General features: G+C 39.3%; 1 long non-coding RNA gene across 1 annotated transcript in view; it reads left to right on the top strand.

Annotated features, from left to right (window-relative positions):
• The first annotated feature begins 4,640 nt into the window (after window positions 1-4,640).
• LOC148186802 (uncharacterized) overlaps window positions 4,641-23,564 on the top strand; it is a 42,513-nt gene continuing 23,589 nt past the window's right edge. Inside the window, exons 1-3 of the long non-coding RNA XR_015779086.1 lie at window positions 4,641-4,734; window positions 6,689-6,762; window positions 19,344-19,401. This is a non-coding gene — a long non-coding RNA (uncharacterized LOC148186802). The remainder of the gene's footprint in view (window positions 4,735-6,688; window positions 6,763-19,343; window positions 19,402-23,564) is intronic.

The raw sequence follows: 23,564 nt of genomic DNA, 5'->3' as shown, positions 1-23,564 counted from the left end.
TTTGCTCGGCTTTTATGATTGCCTCTTCCTCAGGCAGAGCAGGGTTCATAGAGTTATGAAAAACCTTGAGAAGTCATGGAATTTGAAGATAGCAAAAGTTTTGGAAAAGTCACGGAATTTTGTTTCACAAACCTGTGCAATAATAACATGTGATGTGTTCAAGGACAGCATGCCTTCCAAAATCTTTGGCCCAGGTTTGTAAGGCAATTTGTAAAGAAAACATGCCGTCATGTTTTCTTAAAGAAAATCACCAAAAATCTTTTAAGAAAAAAAAAGACAAAATGTTTTCTTAAAAAGTAAATGGAAAAAAAGTCAAGATATTTTCATCAAAAAATAATAAATAATTTTTAAAAATCTCCAAAATGTTTTCTGTAGAAATAAAATAGCTAAGAATGTTTTCTTAAAATTTGCCAAAAATAAAAATAAAATTGGCAGTGTTTTTTTGTCAAAAATTCCTAAAAAAAACAAACTTCCCAGTACTTAAAAAATCATTTGACATGCCTATCCTTTTTTGCACCACCCCCTCCCCTCTCTTAAATAATAAATAGTCCCTTAGTTAGTTAGTTAGTTCAGTTCTAATCTTTTGCTTAATTCATATATTTTTAAAATAATATATATTTAAAAAAGCTATTACATAGTAATAAAAAAGAAATGATAAGGAGTATCGATGGTTGTTTCAGAGAAAGTATGGTCTTTACACTTTGCCTCAGCATCACTGAGAGGTCAGGTTCATTTATAGGTAAAAATGTGTATGAACCTGTTCGGGGTTTGAAATGTTGTAGATCAGCATAAATATGTCAGCAGAGGGCGCTCTCCAACCGCTCTGACACTGACAGCAGTGCACATTCACTCACACACACACTCACACACACACACACACACACACACACACACACGCGGATGATGTTGCTCTGAGTTGCATCACCTCTTTAAAATAATCAGCCGTTTTAATGAGCAGTTTTGGCAGTCATGTTCATCACCACGCAAATGTGATAAGACGCCGCAAATGTCTGCAAAATTACAGAACGCCTGATTTAAAATAGCATTTTAAACGATTTAAGTTTGTTTCTTTGAGAAGTATTCAGGATGTCGGCTGAAAGACTCCTGAAGACCTGCTCAGAGTGGCTTTATACAGAAGTTTGTTCAGAAATTATTTCACTCGTGAACCATGGGGAAGAGGCTTTTTTTTTTCTTTCAAAGATTATGAAGCCTATTTCATGGGTATCTCAGTGCCACACTACATTTAATTTCTTCCAGAGCAGGGGAGGAAGAAATCAAAAGCCAAAACTCCACAAAAGAGACAGTGTGAACAAAATCAATGATGGTACATGTTAAAATATTTTGTAATTTTCATATAGTTTGTTGCAATAAGTGACTGTTGAGTGTACTAACTCAGTGACAGCGGAGGAGTTTATGAGCTGTATGAGATTCCTATGTGTAGTCTATAACATATAGTAGCTGGCATTCAGCGTGCTCCCGGTTTGCAGAAACAGACATTACGCTGCTGTATTAAGGGGTTGATATCAAAACATATTTTAGCCAAAAAAGGCCTACATAAAAAATACAATATCAGTCTAAGTGCTGTATTGAGAGTGTTTTCAATGTAAAGTTTTGTTTTAGTCAAATCACATAACAGCTGCTAACAGCACTTTCTGACCCAAACAGCTGACCATCGGTGGATGAGAAATGTAGCACCAAAAGGCAAAGGTACAAGGTAAACTTAGAAGTCATTTTTTAAACATTAGTATAGAAGTATTTTCAAAATTTGTCCTTGATCCTGCTTCATTTTTGGAGTTGAAGGATGAATTGATTAAAATCATCAGCTACTATGAAAAGTCCACCCAGTTGCTTGTTGCTGCTGATGGAGTCATACACATCCTGTGGTGCGTTTGTTATACTTGTGTCCTGTCAGCTCTGAACAAGGTCTGCCAATCCAGTGCAACAGCTCGATCCGGGATGTTCAGGGTTAACCACGTCTCTGTGAAGATGTGAGAATTCACTCATCTCCTGGTGCTGAGTGAGTCTCAGTCACATCTCATCCACTTTATTCTCCTGCGACATTCACCAGACGGAGGTTTGGTAGAGAAACAGCTCTTGGTCCAAGTTGGGTCAGCCTCGCCCTGATTCCGGCTCTCCTCCCTCTCTTTGTCCGGTGCTTCCAGTTTTGTTTCTCCCCTCTGGTCTGACTGGCCGCTCGGTGTATGCCATTGATGGGAACCTCTTATAGTCTCATGCATTTAATCCAAAACTCACTCAGTTTTTCCCAATGATGATAAATGCTTGTCTATCACAGAAAAGTTGTTCTTCAGCATAAGGAGCCATGGAGTTGAAAAAAAAAAAAAATATAGTAAAAAAAAGTAGCAAGGATTTGAGGAGCTATTGGCTGCTGCATCGACATGTGCCACCATCCAAATAGGCTGTGTGCTGGCAAGGTAAAGTGATGAAAATACCCTTAATATAGCGTCCACTTAGACTGATACTGATTTTTTTATGTAGGCCTTTGTTAAAGTGGCTAAGACACGTTTTAAAAGGGTGCACAGCCTGTATGTTTCTGCAAACCAGGAACGCACCGACTGCCACACTGACTATCCATAACAATCTCATACAGCTTCAAATATCCCGAACTGTCACTTTAAAGCAAGTCCTGCTTCAGTACCTAAATTTCAGTCCCTTTCATGTCAAAAAATCCAGCTGCAATATTGTTTTTCAATGCTGCATTTTCCTAAATTATGTCTTTTTCAATCAAATTACCACAGAAAGGATGAAATATCCCAGCACAGAAGTACTGTACATGCTGCACAGAGAGGAAAGGAACTGGGGGGGGTTAATGGGGCCCCAGCAGCCCTCAGACTCCATTGCGCGTTTATCCGTCCATGCTCAGTGTGTGTGTGTGTGTGTGTGTGTGTGTGTGTGTGTGTGTGTGTGTGTGTGTGTGTGTGTGTGTGTGTGTGTCATGGGATGTAGCAAAGATGATGGAGGCCGGGTTTAGCAATACAGTCCAATTCTCAGTGGAGGGATTTGTAGGTTTTGATCCGAGCTAATTAATGTGAAACCCTCAATGGGGAGTAATGGGTATCTGTGGCTGGGAAGTTTGAAGGGGACTCTGTGTGTGTGTGTGTGTGTGTGTGTGTGTGTGTGTGTGTGTGTGTGTGTGTGTGTGTGTGTGTGTGTGTGTTTACATGCTTCAGTCAGTCTGAGTGCATGCACATAAACACTGTATGAGCTTGTACAAGTGGAGAGCATGTGAAGGCATCTGAGCTGACGTGTGTGTGAGTCAGTGTGAGTGTGTGTGTGTGTGTGTGTGTGTTAATCAACGACTCCAAATATCTTCCTCTCTGCGGACTGACTCTGGAGGTAGCAGGGGGAGTTCATGCCATTGTTCAATCAATCCACCCATTAACTACAAACACTGGGAAACTTTAATTAAGCCGGGGCCACAGACGATTAATTAACTTTAAGACTTTCACTTCTTTTTTCTTCCCTTCGACACATTTCACTAAGTCACCGAGCCGTAGAAAGTGTTAATTTAGCCACATAATTTACAAATCCAATTAAAGCCGATATTAAGGCATCACAAGCTGCTGTCCTGTGTTCTCCAGTCTTATAAGACTATTCTCTTTTGTGGCTCGACCGGCGGTGAATGCCAGCACACGTAAGCTAACAGAGTGTATTAAACAGGGGTTAAGAGTTGTAATAAGTTTGATTATTTTATGGAGTTTATTATGCGGTGTTATCCTGTTAGGGAGGTGATGTTGTGGCAGTGGGTTGATAATCCAGACTGTCTCATCGAGTGGTCTCACTCCGCCGCCATGGAGGCTGGCGTCGTCATACATCACTTTGGGAAGGGAAGGCCCGACCTGGATGAGAAAACGACAGAGGAGGGGATCTGTTTCAACACCTGTCATGCAACATATATCTCAATTTAAGCCTTCAGGAGTTTATCCAACCACCAAATCCTGCTCACTTTCATAGAGACAGAATTTCAATATTTTGCCTTTAATTGCATTTACACTTTGAGCAGAGTGGTGACGCTGAGGTCACGTCCTCAGTTTACATTTAACAGTCAAAAACCTGCACATGATGGGTATTTTTTAGTTGGATTCCAGTATTTTAGGCTGTCTATGTTTACATGGGAATATGCCTAGGTTAATAATTAAAAGATTTAATATTTCTCCATTTGGGTGTTATTTGTGGCATTGTGATAAGGCCTTTAAGTATAGGAGATATTGCGGAAAGGGTAATTTAACAGCTAACAATTATTTAATAATAATAATAATAATAATAAAGTGAAAGAAATAGAAAATTAACTAATTAATTATTTTATTTATCTTTATTTTTTTAAACTGAATTATTAAACATTTTATTCAGTTTTCTAGTTCATTCCCATTTATTTATTTGATTGTTTGGGGTTTTTTGGGCGTGGTTTCTGTGCTTATTTTCGGGTAATTCTTGTATTTTCTGTGTTTCTTTTCATGCATTTAAAAGAAACCAAGCAGGTTTGCCCAGGTTTAAAGGGTTAACACGTCTGACACACCCACCAGACGACAGAAAACGTACCTCCAAACCGCATCACCCCGTTTCGAGGACCACATGAAAACCGTAAAAAAACGGTGCACGCCGGTGTGACATTGAACGCACCCCTCGCGCACCTCCTGTCCTGGAAGCCCCGCCCACCTGCTTCCCGTTTCAAACCGAGCTAATTTTCGGCGTTTTTTCTCCACACGAAACACGGTGGTAAGTTTCCAAATTATCTCTTAACCCGATATTTTTGGCACTTTAGCACAAACAACATTTCAGTGTAACTTTGTATAACTTTCTTAAAACACTTGAGCTGTTTTTTTCTCATAAATTGGAAACAGCAAGAGTGACCAAATTTACGTTAGCTAACGGTTAGCTTAAATGTTTGAATTCACCCGATGTTAGCTAGCAGTGCAAATGTGAAAATTCAGTTCACTCAAAAAAGCATGAAAGTAAAGAAAGGAAGAAGAATGGAGCCAATGTCCTCAGCTAAAGGTTCACAGTACACCAATGAGGATACTGTTGTTGCATATGGCGTAAATTTAGGCAAGTTTGTGTATTTTTGTCTAATCTTGAAATTTCCAGCTCGGCTCATACAACAAGTCTAAAACAAACCGTGGAAAAGTTTTTCACTCATACTGTTAAGTAAAAACGAAAAAAGTGCAAACTGCAGGTTTGGTTGTTTTTTTTTAATCCCACAAAGCCTAAAATCACATTGTGTTATTTTTGTGTGTCATTCTGGGCTTTTTCCTTTGAATCTGTAATATTTACTGTTTTCCACCTGATTACATTATTTTTACTGTATTTGGCATATGGAGAAAATACGTGCTATTTCTACTAGGTGCACTGTAATAACCAATATTGCTGCACATCACTGACAAATCCCAGGCTGTGATAATAAAAAAAAAAAAAAACTACTAAGCATGTATTATATTGAATATATATATATATATATTCATCTTAAAACATTGTGGCATGTGCAAAACCTAGCATTTAAATGATTAAAATTCTAAAAATTATGAATATTTGATATTTATGATTAGGGCTGATGTTGGTTAAAAATGAACTAGATGAACGCAGAAAATAATATTAATGTATAATATTTTTTAAAGCTTGATTTTCTAAAGTGCATTTTGTGTGTAGAGAGATTCGAGTGTGTGTGTAATATTAAAGCGGGTCCAAAGGGTCCCTAGAGTCATTTTATGAATTAAATAAGTTCATCTCAGAGACAGTTTGGCATCTCCGAGACGAGCAACTCGTCCACCACATGATTATTGTTTGCTCATTTTTTTTCTCCCTGCTGGAAAAAAAAGCAGCTAAAACACATATTATTATTCTGTGAGCTGCTTTTAGTCGGTTTTAGTTGGTCAAAGATGGTCTTAGATGGTCCTGACTCAGTTCTTGCTAGTCTTTGATGGTTTAGCCGGATGGGCCACCAGTTGGAAATGCTGGTGTGACCAGCGTGTCAAACTGGTCATGCCAATGGGGTGTTTGATGGTCATTTGCCGGTTTATTGTTTGTATCATTTATGCTTTTTTAATGTAATGAGAATGTGTTTGATAGATATTCACACCCAGGTCCAATGACTCTGCAGTAGACATGAGTTTTTGTCGGCTCTGATTGGCATCGATGGGAACACTACACTTATTTGATTTAAATCTTCTTTTTATCTGCAGGGATGCACGATAATATCAGCATGTCATATTGGCATGAATCCAGTATCATGCATCCCTAGTTGTTTGTTTCTATTTTCTAATTGAAACTCAGCTGATTTATATTTTAATTTCTATCGTTTTTTGTATTTTGCTATTGAAACCGAGCTCATTTGTGTCCTGTTTTTTGATGAGCGAAGTGCTCCCGCAGCCGCGTCCCTCTGCTGCTGAATGAATGTAGGCCAAACACTCCTCTGTTCCCACATCTTCCCAAAGTTCCTCCTCTTCCTCCCTGCTTGCTCTCAGCGTGACCAATATCAGCCCTGAGGAGGCGTCGTCGTAATTCCCTGTAAATGACAACTAATGAAGATGGTATTTCCCCTCATTACTTTGTGTCTTTGAGGGGGGCAGGGTTGTCAGCGGTTGATGCAAGCACGTGTCACTTTTATTTCACTCTCTGTTCTCCACTCATGGTCGGAAAAACTAACTGTTCCTTCTTTTTTTCTCCCTCTCCTCAGCACCTTTCAGCGGTCAGGGATGAGCGCTCTCCTCTCATGGCTGTATCAAGCACACGCCCAATTAGCATCGCATGGTAGGTGAGAGCCATTTTGAAAACATTTCTCATTACACCTTATCACTGGGGCACAGAGGGGGGCGACATGAAGCAAATTAGAGGGGGTGAATGAGAGACGGAGAGCGAGAAAAAGGAGGGAGGGCTGGAAACATCAAAGTGTTCCTGCTCTATTTAAATTGAGTGATCTTGTGTGAAAGATCCCCACTACATAAAGATTAACCCCATCCTCCCTCCCACACACACACGGCTAATATCACACACCCACATACCCTTGGATTTATGTGTCAAGGGTTAATAACTACGAGGATGAGGACACCAGGGGGGTTCATGTGGGGCAGTGATGCTCAACTTACGGTCCACGGGCCAAATCTGGCCCCCCAATAGGGTGCTGGGTGGCCCCCAAACCATTTTGTAATTCACAAAAAAAAAAGTCATATACTGAAAATTGTTTTTGTACTTTTAGTGTTTAAGGTACCAGAGTGCATAAAACAGCATCAAAATAGAGCTTGTTTATAAAATTAAAGGACCAGTGGAGAATCCCCCACACCCCCTGACAGAGGTCCTAACTAAGCCCCTAATGTCCTAAAATCCTAGAAACATCCTAAAATCTGAGAAATGTCCTTAAAGTCCTAGAAATTTCCTAAAATGCTAGAAATGTCCTGAGATCCAAAAACATGCTAAAGTCCTGGGAATGTCCTAAAATCCTAAAAATGTCCCAAAATACTAGAAATGTGCTAAAATCCTATAATGTGCTAAAATCACAGAAATGTACTAAAATCCTTAAAATTTCCTAAAACCCTAGTAATGTCCTAAGATCTTAGAAACGTCCTAAAATCCTAAAAAGGTAAAAAAAAAAAAAAATCCTAGAAATGTCCTAAAATTCAAGAAACTTTCTAAAATTCAAGAAACTTTCTAAAATTCAAGAAACGTCCTAAAATTTTAGCAATGTCCTAAAACCCTATAAACATGTATCAGGCTGCTGCGACTGGCCCCTGGCCTCCTGTCATTTTGCAAAAGTGGCCCCCAAGCAAAGCAAATTGAGTATCCCTGATGTGTTCCTGCAAATGTGTCAGTGTGTACATGATTTTTGTGAGCAGTGAGAGTGTGCATACACACACACACACACACACACACACACACACACACACACACACAAACACACTCACACTCACAGGGAGGTAGAGATCACACAGCAAGTGCGAGAGAGGCTCAGTTTCATCCCAAAACGACGGACTGACATGTTACAAATCCCAACAGCCACAGCACTGAACAGACCTGCCAGCACTGCTCAGGAAAAGACACTCTCTCTCTCTCACACACACACACACACACACACACACACGCACAGTGGCTGTGTGAGTGTTGAACTGTTGCCTGTTTTCCACCAGTTTCATCATGTCCTCTAGCTAAATGCAAATTTTGGTCCTTTTCACCACTCAGAATGTGAGTTGTGGCATCTGCGTGTTTACGAGCCTTTCACTTCCTGTTTGTGTTAGTGTGTAGGTATGTTTCTCTATCTGTCCCCGTTGTCTTCAGTATATGAAAGAGTGTTTGCATGCCGCGTCTTCCCCAAGTGTGCGCTCAATCCCGCCCGGTGGATTAGTGACGTCGGCGGAACTCACCCTCTCCCTCTGATAAGGCCACGCGCCGCCGCCTCCCGCTCTCTGCTCCCCGCGCTCAATTTCAGATAGTGCTAATGGAATCTGTCCTGCGCGATTGTAATGCGAGCGAGACTCATTTTCCACGGAGCTTGGAGCTGTCAGCTTGGCAGGACTGTTTGGGGGGGTTTGGAAGAAGGAGGAGGAGGGGGGCAACGAAGAGAGGGTTGATGGGAGGACGAGGAAGGAGAGGCTGGTGAGGAGGTGTGTGTGTTTGTGTGTGTCTGACGTGTGTTATGAGGCCTCCTCCCTCTTGTCAGGCAGCTGTAGAGTAGCTTCCCACACATCGAACATCACGGTGCAGACCTGCGTGCACACAAACACAAACATACCCACGTTTACAGTTTGGGTTGGATTGCCTTTTAGTTAAAGGATCGCCCCAAAAACATATTTTCTTTCACTTCTTGTCATGCAGATAGTTTTGGTTTGAAGTGCGGAGGTTACGTTTATTTTTTTTATGTATGATGTAGTTTCAGTAAAAACTATTCAAACTGAGTTCTTAAGATTGTCTGGAGTATTGTTGCTCAGAAGACACAGTCAGCATGTTTACATGATCTTAGAAAAAGCCAAATTAATGTGTTAATCCAACTAAAACTGAACTTTTAAAATACATGTAAACATGTTAGTCCGACTGAAATTAGACTAAATCTAATTTCTCAAAATTGGACAAGCACACCCATGTGATTGGAAGTTGAGCTATTCAACTGGACTGGATGTTCTCTGCGTGCTTCTCGTCGCCGTGCCAGCCTCCCTCTGTGGTTACGGACAGGGACTGCTCTGTTCCTTGCGTATGAAAGGGTAACAGCATAACGGGTCAGGCATTAAAAAAAGTGTAAGCACCGAGGAGGGACTTGTGTTTTTAATATTGGCTTAAGTGAGGGACATACAATTTCAAAAGCACAGAAGCTAAATGATGTACTGCTGTGGACAGGCCTTCAGCAAAACATATTTTAGCCACCTAAAAAAAATCAAAACCAGTGTTAGTGTGCACTGTTGAATATTTGCTCCTCTTTACCTTTCACAAGAGCTGATGGAGGTTGCAGTAAACCAGCAGCTCCACCACGTTATTGTAAATAAACATTTATGACTGTGATTTGGTCTATATCATAGACTGTATAAATAATAAAGGTCTGTAGCAACAAGCTGAAAGGGGCCAAGGTGGATTTGGATATACTTCTGTCAATACAGTGATTCTCCTCTGTGCTTTTATACTGGGACAAGGACGGTAGTCCAATTAAATGCCCAAATCGAGCTTTAACCGTAGCTCAACTAAACTGTGCATGTAAACATACTGAGTGCTGTAGATTTTTGTTTAATGTAGTTTTTCAATGTTGCAAGCACCACAATGAAGACGCCTTCCTCCCTCCAGAGTCAGGCTGCTCTTAAGCACTTTTTAAAACAAAAATAAGCCGGAGAAAAAATAAGTACATCGACCTTATGATAGGAATTGTTTTGTTAGAAAACTGACAAATAGTCATTTGTTATCATTTTTTCAACATATGCATTATGCATATTGAATTTTCTATCCTGATATGTGAATTTGTCTGTGCATGTGTATTTGAAACTGTGTGTGGTTTTTGTGCATGTGAATGTATGTTACAATGAAGCGGGGCAGCCTGCAGGTGGCAGTGTTTGCATGATGAAAAGTCCAAAAGTATAGCTGCTGACCTTTGAACTTCCCTCTGCTCTTTACTTTGTTCCAGTCTTGCATTTCTACCCATCTAAATATCTGTTGTTTTTTGACTCTCTTTTCAATCTTTGCCATATATTCACTACTCATAATTGTTCATTTTCAGAAGTGAATCCACAACTCTCTTTATACTTCTTTTCACTGTAGAGATAAAGTTGAGTTATACATTTTTGCCATTTGTGAGCACCATTGCAACAAATTCCATAAGCTTATTTCTAGTAATGGTCATTGGCTTTAGCTGTGTTTCTGCAGAGGAATCTAGAGAGAAATTCAGCTGTACACGGGGCCAGAGAGTTCAGTCAGATCAGGCCTCACAAGTGATGCTCATTCTCTTCCTGTCCCGGTCTCTGCCCATTCAGTGCTGCTCAGTTCAGGGGCGGAAAGGAAATACCAATTTGGCAGCGTTACAGGGATTACAGCGGTAGTGGGCATTTTTAATCTGGGACAGACTGTGGCATTTGTCTGCACTTAAAACTGTCGTCAGTCCTGCCCCATCTATCGGCCCGTCACCCCGTCCCATCCTGTTAGGAAAAAAAAACACGAAACACTGCTGGAGCTGATTAGACTCTTCAAAATAAATAAATAAAATAAACAGCAACCTAAATCTCACAGCCAAGGCTTTACGCAGCCAGAACCCCCATTACTGGTACTCGACCCCCTGGGAAGAGTTTAGTGTCAACAGACCCTCCTCCTGCAGGGGTGGAGGAGGGTCTCCGTCATGGCAGACCAGAAGAAAATGTTGACATTGTAGGTTTCTGCAAACCATGAATCCATAACATTTCTGCATTTTATACGTATCATATCAACGTTTCTAAAGGATGGTGGAGGGTTTGACGCCCTGTTGAGACGGCTGCCATGCTGCAGACCATCTGCGGCATTACAATTGTGATTGGGCCACTAAAACTGGACGTTCTTTTGCTAGACTTCGGCAGCATTCCTAGTTTCGATCGTGTGACCAAAACTGTTTTTGCATAAATTTGCAAAATTTCAAGCAGTGATTGTGCTTCAAAATTGGGCTTTTTTAGTGAGATATTTTGTGCCATTTGAGCAGTGATTGTTCCACCAAAACTTGGTGTTTTTTTAATGAGTCAAAAGCAGAATTTCCAGCAGTGATTGTGCCACCACAACTAGGTAATTTTAGCGATTGTTCACTGGCATTTCCAACAACAACTGTGCAAATCAAAACTGGCCATTATTTAACAAGACGTCAGCAACGTTTCCACCCGTGAATGTGCCAAAAAATACAGGTATTTTAAGCAAGACAATGGCAGCCACCAAAACTGGATTTACTGTGGGGAGACATCGACAGCACTCCTGGCAAAGCTTGTGCGTCAAGACTGTGTTTTGAGTGAGACATCTGTGATATTTTCAGCAGGGCACATGCCACTAAATCTGGGCATTTGGGGGGGAAACATAGCCAGCGTTTCCAGCAGTGATTGTGCCACCAAAACTGTATGTTTTATGCACGACATCTGTGAAATTTCCAGCCAAGATTGTTCCACCAAAACTGGGTAATTTTTTTGCAAGAAACCAGCCACATATATAGCATAAATATAGATAAACATAAAGATTCAACATATCTGTGACATAATAAAGTAATAAAGTACAGCTGTAGAACCAGACAGTGCCAACAATTATTCTGGTGATTGAGTTGATGATGGATATAAAATGAAACATCTAAATGAAGGAAAAATATTGTGATATAAACAAATAAGTTGTAGAAGTTTAGTAAGAGTCAGACCTGTGCAGCTGAGGAAAACTGCAAGTGAAGAGCAAACTACATCTAATGGCCTCAAATCCTGCGTTATGCAAAGAGCGTGAGGAGACATATATGCTTCTGCACACACACACCAGCAGAGCAGCACGCATGCAAAAGAGCATATGCTTAATCACCACTGGAGTTTCCCAGGAAATAAAAAAAGCGTGGATTAAATCCTTCGAGCCGAACATTGGAGAAGTGCAGAGTTCAGCTCTTACAGAAAAAAGGCAAATCATTATCTTGCAGCGAGAGAGAGACAGAGAGAGAGAGAGAGAGAGGAAGAATCAGAGGTTGAAGGCGGCGGGCTCTGATACTGAGGAAGAAAGGCGTCATGTTGAGAGGAAGACAGGCTGATAAAAGAAGGAAGCCATCGGCGGAGGAAGAGAGAAAGGGCCCCACAAATTGGCAAAGGGAAGTCAGGGTCTCTCTGCTTTGCATTTCATTTACATGGCTGGCCGTATCGACCAATCGGATTGGGAGCGGAGCCCGTGGCTTAGGAAGGCGAATAAAGACTCCAAATGCCTTCACTGCTCTCATCCCTCTCTCTCATAATACCCTGTCTCCCCTTCTTTTCTCTCGCTCCCTCTCTTTTCTCTCCTCACTGTCATAATACCCTTTCTCTCCCCATTCTCCGCTCTCTGGCGTGGTACTATAAGTAGACCCTGTCCGATGTGATAGTGGGATGAGGAGGGGAGAGAAGGGGAGGAGGGAGCTTGCAGGGATGACTTTTGCTGCCACCCACTAAAAGTAAAAAAAAAAACAAAAACAAAAACAAGATTGTGCATGTGTGTTTGCATTTGTGGGCGCATGTGCACACGTGTTTCTATTTGTTTTTTTCAGATATAAACCAGAAGCACTTTCATCCCATGTTTTTGTTTGTTGTTGTTGTTGTTGTTTGGTGAAGCGTCCCTGTGGTGTGTACCTGCACGACACACACGATGTAACACCAGCAGAACATTTTGTTAACCTGACAGAGCCATCGTCACAGAGCACACGCAAACACACACACTCACACACACACACTCAAAGAAGACTTAATACATGTTAATTAACCCTTTAACACCTGAACAGACAGCAGTTTTCCTGTGTTGCATTTAGATGTCTTTCATTAGAATTTAAACCTCTGAAACACAGAAAAGAAATAAAATGAGCAACTTGGCAAGAAATTTCCCGCAAACTGCCAAAAATTATTATTAATTATTATTATTAGGTGAAGGAATGGACTTCAATTGAACTGAAAATTAGTCTGAGGATCATTAGATATTATTAAAAAAGGGAAACATTTCCAGATATAGATGTATAATTCTCTTAATTACATATACTAGTATTTAAAATTATGTTACAGAAAAAGAAATTTAAAAATTTTTTAAAGCATTTTCTTGAAATCATTGTCTTTTTTTTACATTCTTTGCTTATTTTTAGGCAATTTTTTGTAACTTTCTACTAATTTTTGGGCCATTTCTTGTTATGTTACTCATCACCTCTGACATCTCTGATGTCTGTTTTTTTAAAAGAAATCAAGCCAATTTGCTCAGGTTTCAAAGGGTTAATTTATAAAAGCTCTAATTAATGGTAATAATGTAACATGAAAAAAATGTATTTAATTTGTTTTTAGCATATTTTTTTCTTTCATTTTTATAAAGATTTTTAGGCAATAGTCTTGTTACTTTTTTTCTCATTATCTTGCACATTTTTGGGCTATTTCTTGTTCAGTTGTTCTTCACCCTCCTCTGATGTTTCTAACAGAAATCAAGCCAGTTTGCTCAGGTTATAAAGGGTTAATTTATAAAAGCTCTATAATTAATGGCAATAACGTCTTTGTAATTACATATAACACACAGATGATTATTAACACTGATAGCTATCATGGGACTTTTTTGATGTACAAGTGTTGCTGCAAGTCCTCAGTGGAATGTATTCACACACACACACACACACACACACACACACACACACACACACACACACACACACACACACACAATGACACTCTTCCCCTTGAGTTCATTTGAATAATGGCATGTAGACAGACACATTAGAAAAACCCATGAATGACCCCAGGCATTTCTCACAGAAGACATGCAACCACTCAATGCTTAACCACACACACACACACACACACACACACACACACACACACACACACCTTGAGGATATAATTTTGTGCTATATTACCAGTCTAATAGTTTGCCTCCCATCCATCTGTGATTCAAATGAAAGTTTTGGAAAAAGAGGTGGAGGAACTTACTTCTGTCATAGATAATAACTCTATACACCACGTTAGTGCGGCATATTTAGATGTAGGGACCCTTTGTGTAGCGGTGATAATGTGATATTTAACTTTAGTTCAAATTGCAATACCTCGATATAAAAATCACAGGTAAAAATACTGTTTTCAGATTTTTACAGATGCACAGAAGTGTCATTAGCAAAATTTATTATAATAACCAGAGTGAGGTCTGAAGGGCATCCTTGAAGCGTTTCTTAAAGCAATTCAAATTTTGTAGACTTCAGGATCAAAAATCCCCACGTCACATACATCAGCCAGCATAAGCCAAATTCACAAATCTACGCAATTAAAAAAAGAAAGTGATTTTTGTTGTTAGTGTGACGTCATGGTGATTTGGTCCATGGGCTCATAGGATTGACGTTGAACCTAATGCTACAATCCATCGCATTGGGAACTCAGATATAAAAAGAAAAGTCCAACATGAAAAAGTGCAATAAATAGTCATCCTCTGGATAAAAAGATACTTTCGCATTATTTTAGCTTTGATTGTGTCCCTGTCCTGGGAAAGGCTTCAGAGTAAATCCCTCTTTACACATTACTTACACATCAGTAAGATATATTGCTCTACTTATTACATTTGAACAATTTATTATTTTTGCACTCATCTCATTTACACAGTAATCATTCACTGCTTAATATAAATACTCACTCACTTCCCATTCATACCTGATGTTGCTACTTTTTCTACTTTTTTTTTATTCTTTTGTTTATGTACTTGAATGTTTACACCAGGGGTGTCCTCTAAGGCAGAATTGACAAGAACGTTGACTTTGACTTCATTCAAGTCAAGATTTCAAGTCAGACTTGGACAAGATCTTTTGGCAGAATGAGATAGATAGATAGACAGATAGATAGATAGATAGATAGATAGATAGATAGATAGATAGATAGATAGATAGATAGATAGATAGATAGATAGATATACTTAATTGTCAGTCAGTGGAAATTTGTCTTTTTCATCAATTTTTTACTTTATGCAGTAAATGTGTTGTGAAATTTGCTCTAATAGCAAAATAGGATGCACGGTAATGCTTTTTTCTAAATATTAGACACATTGAAACAAGCACATTGTACACAGAAAAACACTGAGTCTGAGCTGCACGGGACTCAGTGCATGATGGAGCTTCAGCCACTGAAGGTGTGAAGAGTATGATCATGATCAGAGGACGACAAAAAAATATACTGTCATCCATCTTCATTACTGCCTCCTCTCTACATGCTGAGGTTAACTGTGGTAACGCCTCACATTTCATCGTCATTCATCACCTACATCATCCTCATTATCCTTTTCCCTGCCCAAACACTCTCTCACACACACACACACACACACACACACACACACACACACACACACTGTGCCCCTCATTGCCGTTAATCATCAATAACAATACCTTATTTGTCAGGGAGGAATGTTTACAATGGGATCGCCCCCTCCAGGCGTGTGAGCCCCTCCCCCGACACCGCAGTGTGTCAGTGTGCCACCAATTACTGAGCGCAAACTGAATGAGGTCATAACGGGATGGGGTCATTAGCAAAACAAACCCGCCGACCCCGTGGGGCAAAAGGAGGTGAGGAAGAGGGGGAAGACGGCAGCAGAACATCTCCCCTCCAAAACATCCCACCACGACTGTCTTTAAGGTCTCTTTTACCCTTCAACAAGTGTTAGAGGTCAAGTGTTAAAAACGTCCTCAAACACGGAGATTCATTTTTTGGCTGCACATCTGATGTTGGCACCCGTTTACATCACCTAACTGTATTTCTGCGATAGGTTTAGTTCAAACATGTCATTAAAATATATTTAATGACACTGAAGAGCTGAATTACATCATGCATACAAAAGCAAATGTTACAGTGACAACTGTTAAATTTACAAGCAAGAAACTGAAGGCTACTCTCAAGCCGCGGGTTGATTCTTGTAATATTGCTTTCCTTTGATTCTTCAGTGGTGACACTTTTCATTCATGTCCCTGTCCCTGTGAGGAATTGCTCGCCATTGACTTCAAAACACTACTTTATTTATAAATCTTTATAAAGCTGAAGTTGCCCGAATAACTAACTGGTCTGTGGGTAAATTCGGTCTGAAGATATTCCTCCATTGCCCCTTTTGTACATACATTTTAGGTTCTTTAGATTTAATTTTTCATTTCATATTTTCCATTGCCTTTATAGTTTTCATTTTATATCTTATTGCATTTAAAGGTATTTAATAATAATAATATTGTTATTCTTCCTCCAAGTCAAATTCTGCTGCTGGCATGCTGCTGCTGCTGGCATTATTCAATTCCTGCAGTGTTTTTTTTTTTTTTATTCGCATTGTCCTGTCAGCTCTGAACAAGGTCCGGATCAAGCCATTGCACCATCCAGTGCAATGGCTTGATCTGGGATGTTAGGGGTTAACCATGTCTCTGTGAAGATGTGGTGCAGAGCAGTCTCTGATCTCCTGTTGCTGCGTGAGCCTCAATCACATCTCATCCACTTTGTGCATTTAGCTATATTTAAGACTTTATTATGAAGTTTAACATGTAAATATTATCACTGTCAATGTGAATGTAAGCATCATCATCAGTTTAGGCTGATGACAGTTAACAAGGAGAATACCGGCTGATACCTATCAGCAGATCAATAGATGCATCCTTTATATCTATGCGCAGTCATCAATGGTAACATTTATCTTGTTTAGCCTTGTTGTCCTTAATATTATCTGTTATATATGTGCAAGTATACTGTGATAAACAAAAGCAGTCCTTGTATGTGAACATACTTACTGGGCCGACTCGTTCTGATTCTGAAATGTTATAATATTAAAAATATCGTAGTTTCTGACCTCATAAAGCGCCTGTGATAAACACAACCCAGACAGCGACCAAACAAGTGACTAATCATGCTTCACTGAATCCCATAGTTCCATAAGAAAGGCCTTTTGAGTCGTCTTTGAGTGGATCCTTTTTACTGTAACTTGAAGCATGTGGCCTTTAAATAACACACAAGAACTGCCAATGATTGTCGTGAACGAGCTTTATTGTTTGTGTTTATGTTGTCCATGCTGTTGTTGTAAACGGTGATTTTTAGGACTGTCTTTGGTGATGATCGCCTGTTGGTGTCTCTGTGATGACGTCACAGTGTTTTTGATGGTTGAAAAGTAGGACAGTGGGTCTGTTGTGGGTCACACACACAAACACTCACATAGACACACACATGTTAAAATCCTCTGAAACAACAAGTCTAGTTAATGGTTCAATAACATTAATAATCCTCATAAACACATTAAATGATGAATCCACAAAAAAAAAAAAACAGGGAAAAATCTCTACTCCTGCACCTAGAAGCATCAGTCAATATAAACATCATCTGCCATGTCGTACGCTGCGTCCAGAGTCATTGCTTCCCAAACTATGAAAATATTGAAGATGCTAAAAGCGATTAGCGCTGAGGCTGTCCTGTGTGTGTGTGTGTGTATCCTTTGTTGGCCGAGGGCATATTTGTGTTTGTGTATCTCCATTGTGACGCGTGTAATCCGCATGCTCTCTAATCCCAGAGCAGGTGGTCAGGCGTGTGGCGGCTGTGGGGGTGCAGAGAGGACACACTCCTCCTGCTCCCCTAAACACACACACACACACACAAACACGCTCACACACATATGATTGATCAACAAACACATCGATGCTCGCTCCACACTCTGTGCTTTATATTACCACAGGGGGAGAGGAAACACATAGAGACACCTGCGCTCGTACACACACACCTTATGCAACACACGCCCTGTTATAAGACTAGTTACTGGAGGAAGATCTCTGCAGGGAAGCACGTGCCAGCATTTCCAGGCCGCCCCTCCCCGGCCACCTCCTCCCGGCGTGCGTCTGCAACAGACACGCTTGCCTCCAGGAGCTCGCTGCTGCCCTGAACAGGTGGGCAGAGACGAGGCGGGGCAGGGAGAGAGGCATCTGTCAACAAACTCTGCATCCGTCCTCCTCTACTGTACTGCCTCTCCATCTGCCCAGACGGAGACGGAGTGAGGAGGAAGGTCAATGATGTAGTGAAAACTGTAATCATCAGGCCTGTGCTGTAGCTTACAGTCATGTTTTTTAATTATCTTCATAAATCAGGTCCTACTTGTCTCTAATTACAGTAAAATGGACATTTATTGAGCTGTGTGTTGTTTTGTGAGGTCATATAACACTGTACAGTTTTCTGACAAGCAATAGGAGGCCCCTTGACCTTTGACCTCTGCTGTAAAGGAGAGGTTTGGCAGTTTGAGGTCACTGCGTGTTTAAAAGGTTGTCTATTTAGTGACATCTATTTCACACCTTGTTTTGGGGCTAAATTTGAAGGAAGTTATTTCACCTTATTTGAGTGTGAAAGTTTGTAGTTGTAGCTTGACAACCAAACAACCACTTGTGTCAAATACTAAGCCCACGTTATGTTGAAGAACATTTATTTCTCAGATGCCTGCAGTGAACAAGAATCCGAAAATGGTAAAAATTTTCAATGAATTGAAGCAAAGTTACACAATATTGCAAACAAACTACCAATCGAGGCAGTGGAAGACCAACAACTCCTGTGTTCAGCGAGGTAAAATTGCTGTTTGTGTCAAAAGAGTCTGGCTTGAAGAGAGCAATTTCCATTTTCTGAGATCAATTGTTTATTTTATGAAATGTGAAAAACAAAGTTATTGAAAATGCTCATCAGAGCTCAATGTGACGTCCTCAAATCGCTTCTTTTGTCCAACCAACAGTTCAGAGCCCAAAGACTTTTCATGTACCATCATATATGAAAAAGAAGAACTCTAAACTCTCACATTTAATAAGCGGGGACCATCAAATGTTTGATTTTTTGCTCAAAAAAGAACTGAAATGATCAACAACTATCAAAATAGTTGTCAATTAATTTTCTTTCTTATCATTGCAGCTCTGTTTTGAAGTACTGAGCACACATCTGGATAAATAAGAATTTTAGATCATTATTTTTGTCAATGGAGTCTGGCTTTGAAGAGAGCTTAGATAAGTTTCACTTTTAGTTCACGTTGCTGTCAGAACGGTCTGTCTGCTTGGGAAATAGTGATCAGACGAGTTGAGAAATGAAACTAGATTATACTGCAGGAGTTTTATGAGGGTTTGTAAATGGATGTTTTGATATCGTTTTGCTGTTGTTTAACGTGGACCCCTGTGACTTAATTAATCATGAATTTTCCGTTTCCATTTTCAGATTCTTCTGTCACTGGAGGCATCGAGAAAAATGAAGTTTTCATCATGAATAACACAAGGTGAGTAACTGATTTACAAATGGTCACTGTGGAGTGAAGTATTCATTTAAGATACTGTTAAAAGCTCTTGAAAAAAAGCTAGTAAATGGATCTTGAGTTAAGATATTTTTTCTGACAAATGTTTCACATTGCATCTAGCTACCTTTTTTACATAGAAGTAATAATTGTATTAGTATCTAGCACTCAGTCACTTAAGCTGGTGGTTTTATTGTTATTACTTGAATTCATTTCAGTTACAAAAACCAGCAATATGTCCACATTAACATCTCAGACCAACCCTGAAGCATAATCCATGTCTATACTCACCATTGGTGCGCTGATAGGTTAGCCAAATATTTGGCTAAATGTATTGCTTCCATTAGTACATTAGTACATATTCAGCTGTTAACGTGACTGACATAAGCTCTCCAGTCCAGTTTGTACATATAGAAATAATGGCCTTCCTTTTTGGATGAAGTGTTTCCACGTGAACGGGCACAGATTTGAGGTTTCAGATTGGTCTTCCTGCCGTGTTTCATCTCGTGAACATTTGGGATTTTTAGTTTTAGATACAAAGGTAAATTTCAGATTTAATGATGATGGAAGACGTATAGTAGTGTAATCTTTGAGACAGCAAGCTTCAGATTAACTCAAACTTTAATGAGATAACTGGCAACAATCTCCGTTCAGGTAATGATTGATTTGATTTTTTCTGTAGCTCCCAACACTGCCGTCTCCTCGTTGTCCTATAGCTTCCTCGACAAAGCTTCACTCAGTCATCTGTTTGCGTCAAATGCTTTTAGCTTCAGCTTATGGATGTAAATTTGGCCATTAAATGCATGTAATCTGTTATTACAACATCTCCTTTTCGGTCTTCATAAGGAGATTTATGATTTTTTTCGTGCTAATGGTCTGTTCTCATAAGGGCAGGAGTGCTTTGTTGGCTGGATGTCCACCGTCGACATAATCCAGGGTCGTAAGGTCCTGAAGCTAAATGGATGCTTTGAAAAAAAAAAAAGAGAGAAAGAAACATTAACTAGGCATTAACTTTATGTAAAGCACTAATTCTCTGATGGCAACTCATTGTTTTACATATGCTGGATTTTCTTTAAACCTCTAATCAGCTTTGTGTGTGTGTGTGTGTGTGTGTGTGTGTGTGTGTGCGCGACGTGTTTTATAGTGTTGCATTTCCTCAAATGACGGTACCTCAGCATTATTAATATTTTTGGCTCACATGTGTAACTGCAGCCATATGGTGGACACCACCAAAAATCCTTGCACCATTCAAACGTCATTTAGTTTAACGTTTCACTAATGTTTTCTTTGTAAGAGGTTTGCATACATTCATAACAGGCTCAAGTCATGGAAATCAGTTAATTCTACATAGATTGAATCATTATTTGCTCAGTTTAATCTACAGATTATGATACAAATCAGCGTTTTATGAGTTTAGAACATAGGGTTCATGCTGATCCTTAAAAAGTCTTGAAAAGCATTAAATTCATTAATCTATAGTTAACGCCTTAATTGGTATTAATTGTCTGAAAATGATCTTATAGAAGACTTAAAACATGGTAGGACACTGAAAGTAAGATATCAAGAATCATTTCACAAGGTCATTTTTTTTCCACGTGTTCAACTTAGTTTGTTTTTAGTTTTTAGCATTTAACATAGATTATCCAACTTTTTAACTTGACCCCAAAATGTCATGTTTTGTGTTGAAGTAAGCATTTGGACAAAATTGTCCCAAACCCAAATAATTGATGTCAGTTCAGGTTTTATTTTTCTTCAGTTTCGGGTATTGTAAAATTGGTCTCAAATTGCATTCTGCTGGGAATTAACGTCTTTAGAAAGTCTTAAATCTAAATTTCCTTAAGCTGTAGGAACCCTGCGTATAAGAGGTTTCTCTTTTTTGAGTAGAAAAACCATGTATGCTAAGTGGACTCAAACTAAATTTAGTTGATTTTTAAAGGATTTGAGAGAAAAAAGATAGGTATACAGATGTGTCAGCCAGTGTCCTTCATCAGTGCACAATGTTCTTGATCATTTTATCCATAGACAAAGTTGTGTTTAGCAGAGTGTCCCTCTCCTCACAAGAGAATAACAAAACGTGCATGCAGAGTGCCATGTTTGTGATACAAAAATAGCATCAACAGAAGGTGAAAGCAGCTATTATTATTGGAGAGGCTCTCAGGAGGTCTAGTTTGTGGATATTTTTGGGAGCAATATCCATCGTAAATTGGAAAAGAGCCAAACTGACCTTGTAATAAATGTACCACATGGCCCCGTGATCCTAATTTTGTGGCTTATAACACCAAACTCTCCTTAAACACCTACTAAAATTTGGCACTAGCTGTGAAAATGATGTTTTGCAACAGTGTTTTTATTCCTTCGCACTGTCAATAGTTGTGGCTGGAGACATTATGTTTTCAGGTCTGAACAACATACAAACATCACATTCTTGTGAACGTGATATATTAAGAACACCTTGATGGATTTTTTTTAAAATTTGGAAAAAATGTCCGCTTAGCCACTATGACGATTAATATTTGGTAGTTAAAGGTCAAGTTGAACGTCACTGTGACCTCACAAAACATGTTTTTGGTCACAACTTTGATTTCTTACACTAATCATGGCCAAATTTCACACAAATGTCGAATAGGAGAAATGGATTAAGTGATGACATTTTCTATCCAAAAGGTCAAAGGTCAATTGTGACATCATAACATGCTGGAAAAACACTTCTACGGCCAGTACTCAGCATCATAACTGAGGAACAGAGGCAGAGACATTTGGTAAAATACTGAATTGGTGACACTTGTATAATAACAATACAAAAATTACTCCATAATGATAAGTTAAGTTAAAGCAAAAAAACTCTTTATTAGGTGCAGGATCTGAGTACTTCTTCCACCACTGCTGAGCTTTTTCAACAAAATCATCAGCAACATTTACAATTTAAACTGCTTCCCCCTCGAGCTCTGCTTCACTTTGTCAACTCTGCGCCTCTTTTTCAAGAAACAATTTCTAAAAATGAAAACATGTTTTACATTAGAGCAGAATAAAAGCGCTGCCTCCACCAACCACCCCGTGGCATTCCTGGATTCCAATTAAAAGAACATTTTGCGCCGCTTTAAGTCCCATTAAAACATCGCACGGCAACATTTAGCGTGTGCATCTGATAGAATTGAGCTTAATCTCATCAAATTGTGTAATCCACGAGATGAAATCACTCTTTAACATTACACGGCTTAACACAGATAGAGAAGGTCATGAAGAGTTAAGGCTGTGTACTTTTTTAACCATTTACCATATTTCTCAACGGCCAGTCTGACGGGAGCACAGAAACACTATTGTTTCATTCATTTAAATGACTGTTGTTGTTGCGGATGAATTATGTATGTGCTCTGTGTTGATATGTGATAGACATCGTCTCTCTGGGAATGTAGGACACATACTTATGCATAACAATAGTCTTCAGTTATATTCTCACCAACAAATTGGCCGTTTATCTCCTTTGTTCTTTTCTTCATGAAAGAAACTATATTCAGTTCATCTCGTGCTGATTTTATGCAACTGCTGTCGAGAAATCAGCTCCACATTCACCAAACGGCGGTTACTGTATTCAGATATGCAGGACTGTTGCCCTGTTTGCCCCAGTACTTTCACTAATTCTTTAAAAAAACAAAGTCATATGCCTGTCACTGACATTGTGCGGCTGATAATAGCATAGCCTATTTAAATTAACTCTGATAGGCTTGTTTAAATCACTGATTGTTCTTCATAAACGGCTCTTGATGTTTAACGTCATGCCTTTCCTCTCTGCAGACAATAATTGACATATTGGTTTGTTCCCAATAGGCCTGTTTTATTGGTCTGACTCAACAAAACAATCAGTCCATAAAATGAATACAAAAAGAGCTGTGGAGACATGCAGGATGTGTTTTTTTATATAAAGCTTATCTGAAATATTTTTACATCTAAACAAGCCATTACCAAGACCGATTCAGTGAAACGTTTGAGAAATGCCTATAGTTTTACAAAGGCTTTATGACTTTTAGAAGTTCACAGAACATCAGCAGAATAAATATTATCGTGTTGTAAAACACGTATTGGATGTATTCTGTAATGATAAATGGAACAAATCAAAGATCTTTCCAGACAATCATCAATATCATCATATT

This window comes from Plectropomus leopardus, chromosome 16, assembly GCF_026936395.1.
Source record: "Plectropomus leopardus strain MGB_pleo_1.0 chromosome 16, ASM2693639v1, whole genome shotgun sequence".
NCBI classification, from domain to species: domain Eukaryota; kingdom Metazoa; phylum Chordata; class Actinopteri; order Perciformes; family Serranidae; genus Plectropomus; species Plectropomus leopardus.
The sequence above is the reverse complement of the archived record's forward strand: the minus strand, read 5'-3'. Positions and strand labels throughout refer to the sequence as shown.